This window comes from Bison bison, unplaced genomic scaffold (assembly GCF_000754665.1).
Source record: "Bison bison bison isolate TAMUID 2011002044 unplaced genomic scaffold, Bison_UMD1.0 scf7180017864309, whole genome shotgun sequence".
NCBI classification, from domain to species: Eukaryota; Metazoa; Chordata; class Mammalia; order Artiodactyla; family Bovidae; genus Bison; species Bison bison.
In genome coordinates this window covers 7,161,365-7,172,483 of record NW_011494881.1, presented here as the reverse complement: position 1 = coordinate 7,172,483, position 11,119 = coordinate 7,161,365, and the positions used below count along the sequence as shown (strand labels likewise).

At 38.8% G+C, this 11,119-nt stretch overlaps 1 protein-coding gene across 1 annotated transcript in view; it reads left to right on the top strand.

Moving 5' to 3' along the window:
• Positions 1-8,634: 8,634 nt before the first annotated feature.
• P4HA1 (prolyl 4-hydroxylase, alpha polypeptide I) overlaps positions 8,635-11,119 on the top strand; it is an 82,598-nt gene continuing 80,113 nt past the window's right edge. The window contains exon 1 of the mRNA XM_010852269.1: positions 8,635-8,925. The gene's annotated coding sequence lies outside the window, so the exon portion shown is untranslated. The remainder of the gene's footprint in view (positions 8,926-11,119) is intronic.

The following is an 11,119-nucleotide window of genomic DNA, read 5'->3' as shown; positions in this document are numbered from 1 at the left end:
CTCAACATTCAGAAAACGAAGATCATGGCATCCGGTCCCACCACTTCATGGGAAATAGATGGGGAAACAGTGGAAACAGTGTCAGACTTTATTTTTCGGGGCTCCAAAATCACTACAGATGGTGATTGCAGCCATGAAATTAAAAGATGCTTACTCCTTGGAAGGAAAGTTATGACCAACCTAGATAGCAGTTCAAAAGCAGAGACATTACTTTGCCAACAAAGGTTTGTCTAGTCAAAGGCTATGGTTTTTCCTGTGGTCATGTATGGATGTGAGGTCATGTATGGACTGTGAAGAAGGCTGAGCGCCGAAGAATTGATGCTTTTGAACTGTGGTGTTGGAGAAGGCTCTTGAGAGTCCCTTGGACTGCAAGGAGAGTCAACCAGTCCATTCTGAAGGAGATCAGCCCTGGGATTTCTTTGGAAGGAATGATGCTAAAGCTGAAACTCCAGTACTTTGGCCACTTCATGCGAAGAGTTGACTCATTGGAAAAGACTCTGATGCTGGGAGGGATTGTGGGCAGGAGGAGAAGGGGACGACAGAGGATGAGATGGCTGGAGGGCATCACTGACTCGATAGACGTGAGTCTGAGTGAACTCTGGGAATTGGTGATGGACAGGGAGGCCTGGCATGCTGCAGTTCATGGGGTCGCAAAGAGTCGGACACAACTGAGCGGCTGATCTGATCTGATGCTGTTTGAAAGAGTGTTATGAAAGTGAAAAGGCAAGTCACAGACCTGGGAGTTAATATTCTCCTATCACATATCTAACAGAAAACTTGTATCCAGAATATCTACAGAACTCACAACCTTCAATAGTAAGTGAACAGCCTAATTAAAAATTTGACAAAATGATTTAAGTAGAAACTTTACCAAAAAAGGAATATGGATAGCAAGTAAATATACCTAAAGATACTAAACATCATTGATAATTGAAGAGTTGTAAGTTAAAACCACAATGAGAAACCAGTAGTGAGAAAATTAAGACATTAAGAAAAATGAAGGAAGAAAGGAAAAATAAAAAAAACAATACCAAATGCTGACAAGACCATGGGGCAGTTGGAGCTTTCATTTGTTGACACGGGCAATGAAAACAGTATAGCGACTTTAACATTTGGCAGTTTTTTATGAAGGTAAACATACATATGGGTGGGCTTTTCTGGTGGCTTAACCGGTAAAGAATCTGCCTGCAATGTGGGAGACTGGGTTTGATCTCTGGGCTAGGAAGATCCCCTGGAGAAGGGAATGGCAGCCCACTCCAGTATTCTTGCCTGCAAAATCCCATGGACAGAGGAGCCTGTCAGGCTACAGTCCGTGGGATCACAAGAGTTGGCCATGACTTAGCAAATAAACCACTAAACCACCACCACTATATATGCTTACTGTGGAACCTAGCATTCCTACTCCCAGATTTACCTAGTGAAATGAGAGTTTATGTTGATTTTTTAAAATAATTTTATTCATTGATTTTATTTTTGGCTGTGCTGGGTCTTTGCTTTGGGCAGGCTTACTCTGGTTGCTGTGAGCAGGGGCTACCCTCTAGTTGCCATGTGTGGTTTTCTTATTGCCGTGGCTTCTCTTGTTGCTTAGTTGCTCTGCAGCAGGTTTGATCTTGGACTAGGGGTCAGACCTGTGCCCCCTACATTGGCAGGCAGATTCTTATCCACTGTACCACCAAGAAAGTTCTTGATTTCCTTTTTTTTTTCAAACAGCTTTATTGAGATATAATTCACATACCATATAATTTACCTCTTAAAGTGTACAATTCAGTGGATTTTAATACATCTACAGAGTTGTGTAACCATTATGACAATCAATTTTAATCCTTTTTCAAATAAATCACTCCAAAAAGACACCTCAGATCTATTAGCAGTCACTCTCCTCTCCCTCCCCCAGCTCTAGGCAATCACTAATATGCTTCTTTTTAATGTCTGTAGATTTTTTTTCATGTAACATAATGTTTTTGAGGTTTATTTGTATTGTAGCAGTATTAGTACTTCATTTCCTTTTATGGGCAAATAAGATTCCATTGTATGGTTATATCAAATTTTGTTTATTCAGTCATCATTTGGGTTGTTTCCACCTATTTGCAATTAATGCTACTGTGGACATTTCTGTACAAATATTTCTGTGGATATGTGCTTTCATTTGGTTTGGGTATAGACCTAGTAGTGGAATTGTTGGGTCATATGGTGACTCCATGTTTAACTTTTTTAGGAACTGAAAAGTTCCTAAAACTTTTAGGAAAACTGTTTTCCAAAGTAACTACACCATTTTACATTCCTATCAGCAATGTATGAGTATTCCAGTTTCTTCACATCCTTGTCAATACTTACTCTTTTTATTACTATAGCTATCCTAGGGGCTGTGAAGTGGTATCTCATAGCGGTATTTCATTTACATTTCCATAATGACGTAACAGAACCTTGTGTGCACCAGGACCCGGGAGAAAGGAGCAGTGACCCCACAAGAGACTGACCCATGCTTGCCTGGGAGTGTCCAGGAGTCTCCAGCCGAGGCGTGGGTCAGTGGAGGCCTGCTGCAGGGTTGGGGGCACTGAGTGTAGCAGTACATGCATGGCATCTTTTGAGGGAGGTCACCATTATCTTCATTACCTCCACTGTAGTTTGGCCTCAGGTAAATAGCAGGGAGGGAATACAGCTCCACCCATCAACAGAAAATTGTTAAAGATTTACTGAGCATAACCCCGCCCATCAGAACAAGACCCAGTTTCCCCCTCATTCAGTCTCTCCCATCAGGAAACTTCCATAAGCCTCTATTTTTCTCCATCAGTGGGCAGACAGATTGAAAACCACAATCGTAGAAAACTAACCAATCTGATCACTTGGACCACAGCCTTGTCTAACTCAGTGAAACTATGAGCCACGCTGTGTAGAGCCACCCAAGACGGACAGGTCATGGTGGAGAGTTCTGATAAAATGTGGTCCACTGGAAAAGGGAATGGCAAACCACTTCAGTATTCTTGCCTTGAGAACCCCATGAACAGTATGAAAAGGTAAAAAGATAGGACACTGAAAGAGGAACTCCCCAGGTCGGTAGGTGTCCAATATGCTACTGGAGATCAGTGGAAAAATAATTCCAGAAAGAATGAAGAGATGGAGCCAAAGCAAAAACAATACCCATTTGTAGATGTGACTGGTGCTGGAAGCAAGTGAGTGAAGTCGCTCAGTTGTGTCCGACTCTTTGTGACCCCATGGACTGTAGCCTATCAGGCTTCTCAGTCCATGGGATTTTCCAGACAATAGTAATGGAATGGATTGCCGTTTCCTTCTCCAGGGGATCTTCCTGACCCAGGTATCGAACCCAGATCTCCCACATTGTAGACAGATGCTTAACCGTCTGAGTCACCAGGGAATTCCCTGATAGAAGCAAAGTCCAATTCTATAAAGAGCAATATTGCATAGGAACCTGGAATGTTAGGTCCATGAATCAGGGCAAATTGGAAGTGGTCAAACAGATGACAAGAGTGAATGTCGACATTTTAGGAATTAGCGAACTAAAAAGGACTGGAATGGGTGATTTTAACTCAGATGACCATCATATTGACTACTGTGGGCAAGAATCCCTTAGAAGAAATGAGTCAACAAAAGAGTCCGAATGCAGTACTTGGGTGCAATCTCAAAAATGACAAAATGATCTCTGTTCATTTCCAAGGCAAACCATTCAGTATCACAGTAATCCAAGTCTGTTCCCCGACCAGTAATGCTGAAGAAGCTGAAGTTGAATGGTTCTATGAAGACCTACAAGACCTTCTAGAACTAACACCCAAAAAAGATGTCCTTTTCATTATTGGAGACTGGAATGCAAAAGTAGTAAGGCAAGAGATACCTGGAGTAACAGGCAAATTAGGTTTTGGAGTACAGAATGAAGCAGGGCAAAGGCTAATAGAGTTTTGCCGAGAGAATGCACTGTTCATAGCAAACACCCTCTTCCAGCAACACAAGAGAAGACTCTACACATGGACATCACTAGATGGCCGACACTGAAATCATATTGATTATATTCTTTGCAGCCAAAGATGGAGAAGCTCTATACAGTCAGCAAAAACAAGACCAGGAGCTGACTGTGGCTCAGATCATGAACTCCTTATTGCCAAATTCAGACTTAAATTGAAGAAAGTAGGAAAAACCACTAGACCATTCAGGTATGACCAAAATCAAATCCTTTATGATTATACAGTGGAAGTGAGAAATAGATTCAAGGGATTAGGTCTGATAGACAAGAGTGCCTGAAGAACTATGAACGGAGGTTTGTGACATTGTACAGGAGACAGGGATCAAGACCATCCCCAAGGAAAAAAAATGCAAAAAGGCAAAATGGCTGTCTGAGGAGGCCTTACAAATAGCTGTGAAAAGAAGAAGAGCGAAAACCAAAGGAGAAAAGGAAAGATATACCTATTTGAATGCAGAGTTCCAAGAATAGCAAGGAGAGATAAGAAAGCCTCCCTCAGTGATCAGTGCAAAGAAATAGAGAAAAACAACAGAATGGGAAAGACTAGCGATCTCTTCAAGAAAATTAGAGATACCAAGGGAACATTTCATGCAAAGATGGGCACAATAAAGGACAGAAATGGTATGCACCTAACAGAAGCAGAAGATATTAAGAGGTGACAAGAATACACAGAAGAACTGTACAAAAAAGATCTTCACGACCCAGATAATCACGATGATGTGATCTCTCACCTAGAGACAGAAATCCTGGAATGCAAAGTCAACTGGGCCTTAGGAAGCATCACTACAAACAAAGCTGGTGGAGGTGATGGAATTCCAGTTGGGCTATTTTCAGTCCTAAAAGATGATGCTGAAAGTGCTGCCCTCAATATGCCAGCAAATTTGGAAAAGTCAGCAGTAGCCACAGGACATGAAAAGATCAGTTTTCATTCCAATCCCAAAGAAAGGCAACGCCAAAGAATGCTCAAACTACCGCACAATTGCACTCATCTCACACGCTAGCAAAGTAATGCTCAAAATTCTCCAATCCAGGCTTCAGCAGTACGTGAACCGTGAACTTCCAGATGTTCAAGCTGGTTTTAGAAAAGGCAGAGGAACCAGAGATCAAATTGCCAACATCTATTGGATCATCAAAAAGGCAAGAAAGATCCAGAAAAACATCTATTTCTGCTTTGTTGACTATGCCAAAGCCTTTGACTGTGTGGATCACAACATACTGTGCAAATATGAGAAGACCAGTCTACCTGACCTGCCTCCTGAGAAATCTGTATGCAGATTAGGAAGCAACAATTAGAACTGGACATTGAACGACAGACTGGTTCCAAATCGGGAAAGGAGTATGTAATGGCTGTATGTTGTCACCCTGCTTATTTAACTTATATGCAGAGTACATCATGAGAAACACTGGGCTGGATGAAGCACAAGCTGGAATCAAGATTGCTGGGAGAAATATCAATAACCTCAGATTTGCAGATGACATCACCCTTATGACAGAAAGTGAAGAGGAACTAAAGAGCCTCTTGATGAAAGTGAAAGAGGAGAGTGAAAAAGTTGGCTTAAAGCTCAGCATTCAGAAAACTAAGATCATGGTATTTGGTTCCATCACTTCATGACAAATAGATGGGGAAACAGTGACAGACTTGATTTTTGGGGGCTCCAAAATCACTGCGGATGGTGACTGCAGCCATGAAATTAAAAGACGCTTACTCCATGGAAGGAAAGTTATGACCAACGTAGACAGCACATTAAAAAGCAGAGACATTGCTTTGCCAACAAAGGTCTGTCTAGTCAAGGCTGTGATTTTTCCAGTAGTTGTGTATGGATGTGAAAGTTGGGCTATAAAGAAAGCTGAGCGCAGAAGAATTGATGCTTTTGAACTGTGTTGTTGGAGAAGACTCTTGAGAGTCCCTTGGACTGCAAGGAGATCCAACCAGTCCATCCTAAAGGAGATCAGTCCGGGGTGTTCATTGGAAGGACTGATGCTGAAGCTGAAACTCCAATACTTTGGCCACCTGAAAACTGAGTCATCTGAAAAGACCCTGATGCTGGGAAAGATTGAAGGCAGGAGGAGAAGGGGACAACAGAGGATGAGATGTTTGGATGGCATCACCAACTCGATGGATGTGAGTTTAAGTAAACTCTGGGAGTTGGTGATGGACAGGGAGGCCTGGCGTGCTGCAGTCCATAGGGTCGCAAAGAGTCGGACATGACTAAGCAACTGAATGACTAGTGATGTTGAGTTTTTTCATGTACTTATTGGCCATTTGTGGCTTCTTTGGAGAAATGTCTCTTCAAACCCTTTTCTCATTTAAAAAGTGGATTATTTTTCTATTGTTCAGTTCTAAGAATACTGTATACTAGGTATTAAACTTTTGTTAGAGATATGATTTTTAATTTAATTTTTTTTTTCTTTACCATTCTTTTGGTTGTCTTTTAAGTTTCCTGAAAGATGAAAGTTTTAAATTTTGATGAAGTCCAGTTTAATTTTTTCCTTGGTTTCTTGTGCTTTTTATGTGTCATATCTAAGAAATTATTGTCTAGATATCAATGTTTAAGTGCTTAATCAAGGTTATGAAGATTTACACCTCTTTTTTCCCCAAGAGGTTTATAGTTTTAGATTTCAAGATAATCTTGGATACATTTTGAGTTAATTTTAGCGTCAATATAAAGTTTTCTTAAGTTTATTCCCAGGTAATTAACATATTGGTTGCTGTTGCTTCTGGTGATTGGTTCTTGTTTGTATGGACAGGTCCTTTTCTAAAGGGAATGTTGCTTTTTTGTAAATGATAATTTTTCAAGTAGTATTAGCTTGCTTTAAAAAAAAAATTACTACAACCCAGAGGGATAGGGTGGGAGGGATTTGGGAGGGGGTTCAGGATGGGGGGACACATGTGCACCCATGACTGATTCATGTCGATGTATGGCAAAAATCACAATATTGTAAAGTAATTATCTTCCAGTTAAAATAATTTAAAAAATCAATCTTTAAGTTTCATTGAAAGCAGTTGTTTTGGAATAGTTTGTTTTACCACATGTTCCTTGTTGTTGTTTTACTGGCTATGTCGTGTCTGACTGTTTTGCAACTGCGTGGACTATAGCCCACCAGTCTCCCCTGTCCATGGGATTTCCTAGGCAAGAATACTGGAGTGGATTGCCATTTCCTCCTCCAGTGGATCTTTCCGACCTGGGATCAAACCCAAGTCTCCAGCATTGGCAGGTGGATTCTTTACCACTGAGCTACCTGGGAAGCCCACATATTCCTTAAGTTTAATAAATCTAAAATGTGTATTGTACAAGATTTTATTTTCCAATTGTATCCTAAGGGTGGCAAAGACACTGCAGTTGCCTTATCAGGATTTTTTCTGTAAATCAAATATACATACAAATTGTTTTTGAGCAGAAGGGATTGATGGTGGTATTATGCCCTAGTAGAAGTATGGAGTTGCTCATTTGAATTTTACTAACCCAATGATTTGACTTGATCTTTTCACTTCAGTGCTACTTTGACTTCATTTGTTAGCTTGCATATTTGTTTATTTATAGAAATAAAAATTTTCTATTAGAAATGTTTATTAAAATGCAGAAATTGAGTAAAGAGAATGGACTGTGATTCCCTCTCAGACAATTGTTAACATTTTTTGATTTCTAAAGAATTGCTGTTTTATATTATTGCTGTTTTTAATATCCTAATCAATATTTATTGATATTCATGTTATAAAGCACATAGTTTCATTAACAAAGAGAAGATACTGCAAATTCATCAGATGAGAAGTATATAGACTATGTTAATTTTGGGAAATACCAGCATTTTTATAAGCCACAAGGAGAGCATGTATAATTTAATGTTTACTTCTTTTACTTCTTCCCTTCCACTGCCTCTGTCCACTTTTTTCTCCCACTCACATTTCTAAATTATAAAGCCTGTGCACCTGTTTGCTAGTAGATTGGGCTTCTTGGTCCTTTTCACTGCCTTAGCCCAGGGTTGAGGTTGCCTGGGCTTCCCGCAGTTCTCCAAGTCACCTCTTTTTCCATGTCCTTTGAGACACTCTTGGCAACAAATCTATTTATTCTTGTGCTCTTGCCCCACATCCAAAAGTAACATTTCTTAAGTGTCTCCTAGGTGTCAGGCATTGTCCAAGGCACTTTCATCTGAAGTACTGCTGATTTTTTATTATTAGCTGGTGGTCAAGTTTGGCCTCATATTAGATACCTTACCTTTTTGCTTATTCTGCTTCCCTTTAAAGGGACCACCAAATAAAAGTCAACATTACTGATGAAATTTTACTAAATTGCAGGCCTCCTAGTCTCACGTACGGTAATTTTTGTTTTTTTCCTGTTCTTAGAAAAGAATCCTGATACTTTATCCTATATTGGGAAATGTATGTATTGCTAACTAAAGTGTTGGAAATAATTGAGAGGTATATTTTACAGTTTAAAATACACAGTTTAAAAATCATTGAAGAATGGCACCATTTTAATTATAAATAAGATTTGTTTCATTCTCAAACTTTCCCCTCAGCCTACACTTATTATTAAAATGTTTCTGGTTTAGGGGAACTTGGCTTTCTTAGAAATAGAAACTTTAAATATTGAGCTTAACTTCAATTGTGAATCCAGTTTAAATATTTTTTTAATGGATTAAAATCATATTTATTCTTAAACTTTGTATCTCACATATATTCATTGAATTTCTAAAATTAAGAAAAACATTTAAAAGATCATTGAAAAATATTGCTTTTTGGTGCTAGGGAATAGAGAGTAGTAAACACATGAGAATTATTTACCTTTTTTAGTTTGCCTTAAAGAAACAGGGTTGATGAGTAAAAGTGTGTGTGTGTGTATGTATATATATATATATATTTTTTTTTAGATCTGATGTTAGATCTTATTTGTCACTCTTGGAACATCTCATTTTTGACTGGACTCAGAAGTTCTCAGGACAGCCTCCATCTCTTGGTAATCTGTTATTGCCATTTTTCTTTGGCTTCCTTCATTCTCTTGGCCAAAAGTTTAGCATATTCTGCAGCCTCTTCCTTATTTTTCTTAGTACACTGTTTCTTCAGAGCAGTAGTGTTGCAATAGGCCAGCATTCGTGTTGCAGAATACGTGGAGTAATATGACGCTGAATCTTGGGTGCTTTGGTAGTGGGTTTCTTACCTTCTTTGTTTAAGGGCTTTCTCACAATATATTGGTGGACATCTTCTTCTTTAGAGAGGAGAGAAAGTGTATTCATTTGGACTCTGGGTTAAACAGAAATCTTAACTCATACTAGTCCATAATGGAATTTAAGAATTATGGCGATAGGAAGTTGTCTTAGCAACAGAGGTCAGGAGTATGATTAAATTTCCAGAATAATTGGAACATCCGCATGTTTTCTTCTGTCTCTTGTCTGTCTTCCTCTCTGTGTATGTGCATCATCTTAAAATCTTTCTAAATAAGCTTCATTCACTTGGTCCCTAACTTTTCCCAAGCTTTATTTGTAAAATAGTTCAGACATTCAAAGAGTGCCTGCCACCACTTTTCTCAGTTTCATTTTCAAATTTTCTGACAAAGAACTTTGAATGGCCACTTGGTCAGGGAGAAGTATCATGCTATATAACATGACTGGTAAAACTGTGGGAATGAATTACGGGTGAACTAGGGCAGTTAAAAAGGTAGAAGGGGGCAATTTCCAGGAGAAAGAGTAGGGATGATTGAGGTGCCATGTAGGGAAAAACAAGCGTGTGTTTTTGAAATGATCTTATCTTCAGATTACTTCTGACAGGGAAGACTGAGCTTTGGAAGAACCTCTGAAAGACAGCCTACATAGCACTTTCAGTTAAGGGCAGTATCTTGGTTTAGAGGTTCTCTCCAATCATATCCTAAACTGCTGTTCCATTGGAATGATGCTAAACACTGGGTTCACTGCTCAAGTATAGAAAATTGTGGCAAAGAGGCTAGCATGACTTCTGGGTTTTTAATCGAAAAGTTGGTCATACCATTGAAGCACTCATCCCAGACTCTATGTATGTACCAGAGATGCAGCTCACTCTCTTTGGGAGTAGAAGTATGACTGGGATTCTTAGAGTTAAGTTAAAACAAATGGTAATTGGCAGAGCAATTACAGGGCAGAACAGAAATATAACTGGTTCTATTAGCAATCACTCTTAGTTGTCTTGGAAAATCCATCCTGCTTATATGAAAGAGACGTTCTGTCTAGATGTGTATACCACGTTGCAGTGGCCTGAATTAGCAGCTTGAATGTGTGTTGATATTTTGTGCTGACCATAAAACCTGTCAGAAAGATTAAAGTCTAACACAGATGTCAGGAAAACCAACAGTTGAGTATGGAATTTGTATGAGGAAAAATAATCTTAAAGTTGGAACCCTCTAAAGAGGGTTTGGAACAAGTTGTGGAAGATGTGGAGAGACTGTTAGAGGGAGCCCTGTAAAAAGTTTTTCATGTCAGAGAAAGATTAGAATATCAAGCATTCTTTAGTCTGCCTAATTTTTGAGTGATTTGTTTGGGAAAGACAGACTTGTTAATGTTGCATTTTTTTTCTTGGAAGAAAAATGTTAGACCAAAAGGCTAATAGAATTATTTGCCAGATGCCCTGTTCTAGTAATCCATTGAATAACCTAAATATACAGTTCAGTGAATCCTGATAACTCAGAGTCATATTTAAAATAGTAGAACTGTTTAACTATAGTTCCCAGGTTTGGTTGATCTGTGAATATGTGGGACTGGACTTTTCTAGAAGGACAGTAGGAAAGTTTTAGATAAACAGTACACTTTGCATTTTATTTTTGTCCAGGTCTACCAGAGAATATGTTTCCCAGGTTGTTGTTTTCTTTATAGTTTTAGAAATATTTAAAATTAAAAAAATTTTTTTAATTTAAAAATATTCATGCATTTCAAACATTATATGTAATATATATAGATTATTTATAGATTAATAAACACTCATGAAACTGCCATCCAACCAAGAACCAAAATATTATGAGTAACTTATCCATACTGCTTCAGTAATAAATTTTATTCCTGTATAAATTTGTCTTTGTATCTGCCTCTTCTTTGTCTTTCTTTCCTTTCCTCCTTTCTCCCTTCTCTTCTTCTCCGTCTTTCTTTCATTGTGTCTTCTCTGGGATCTGGGATTTACCTTCTTTTGAA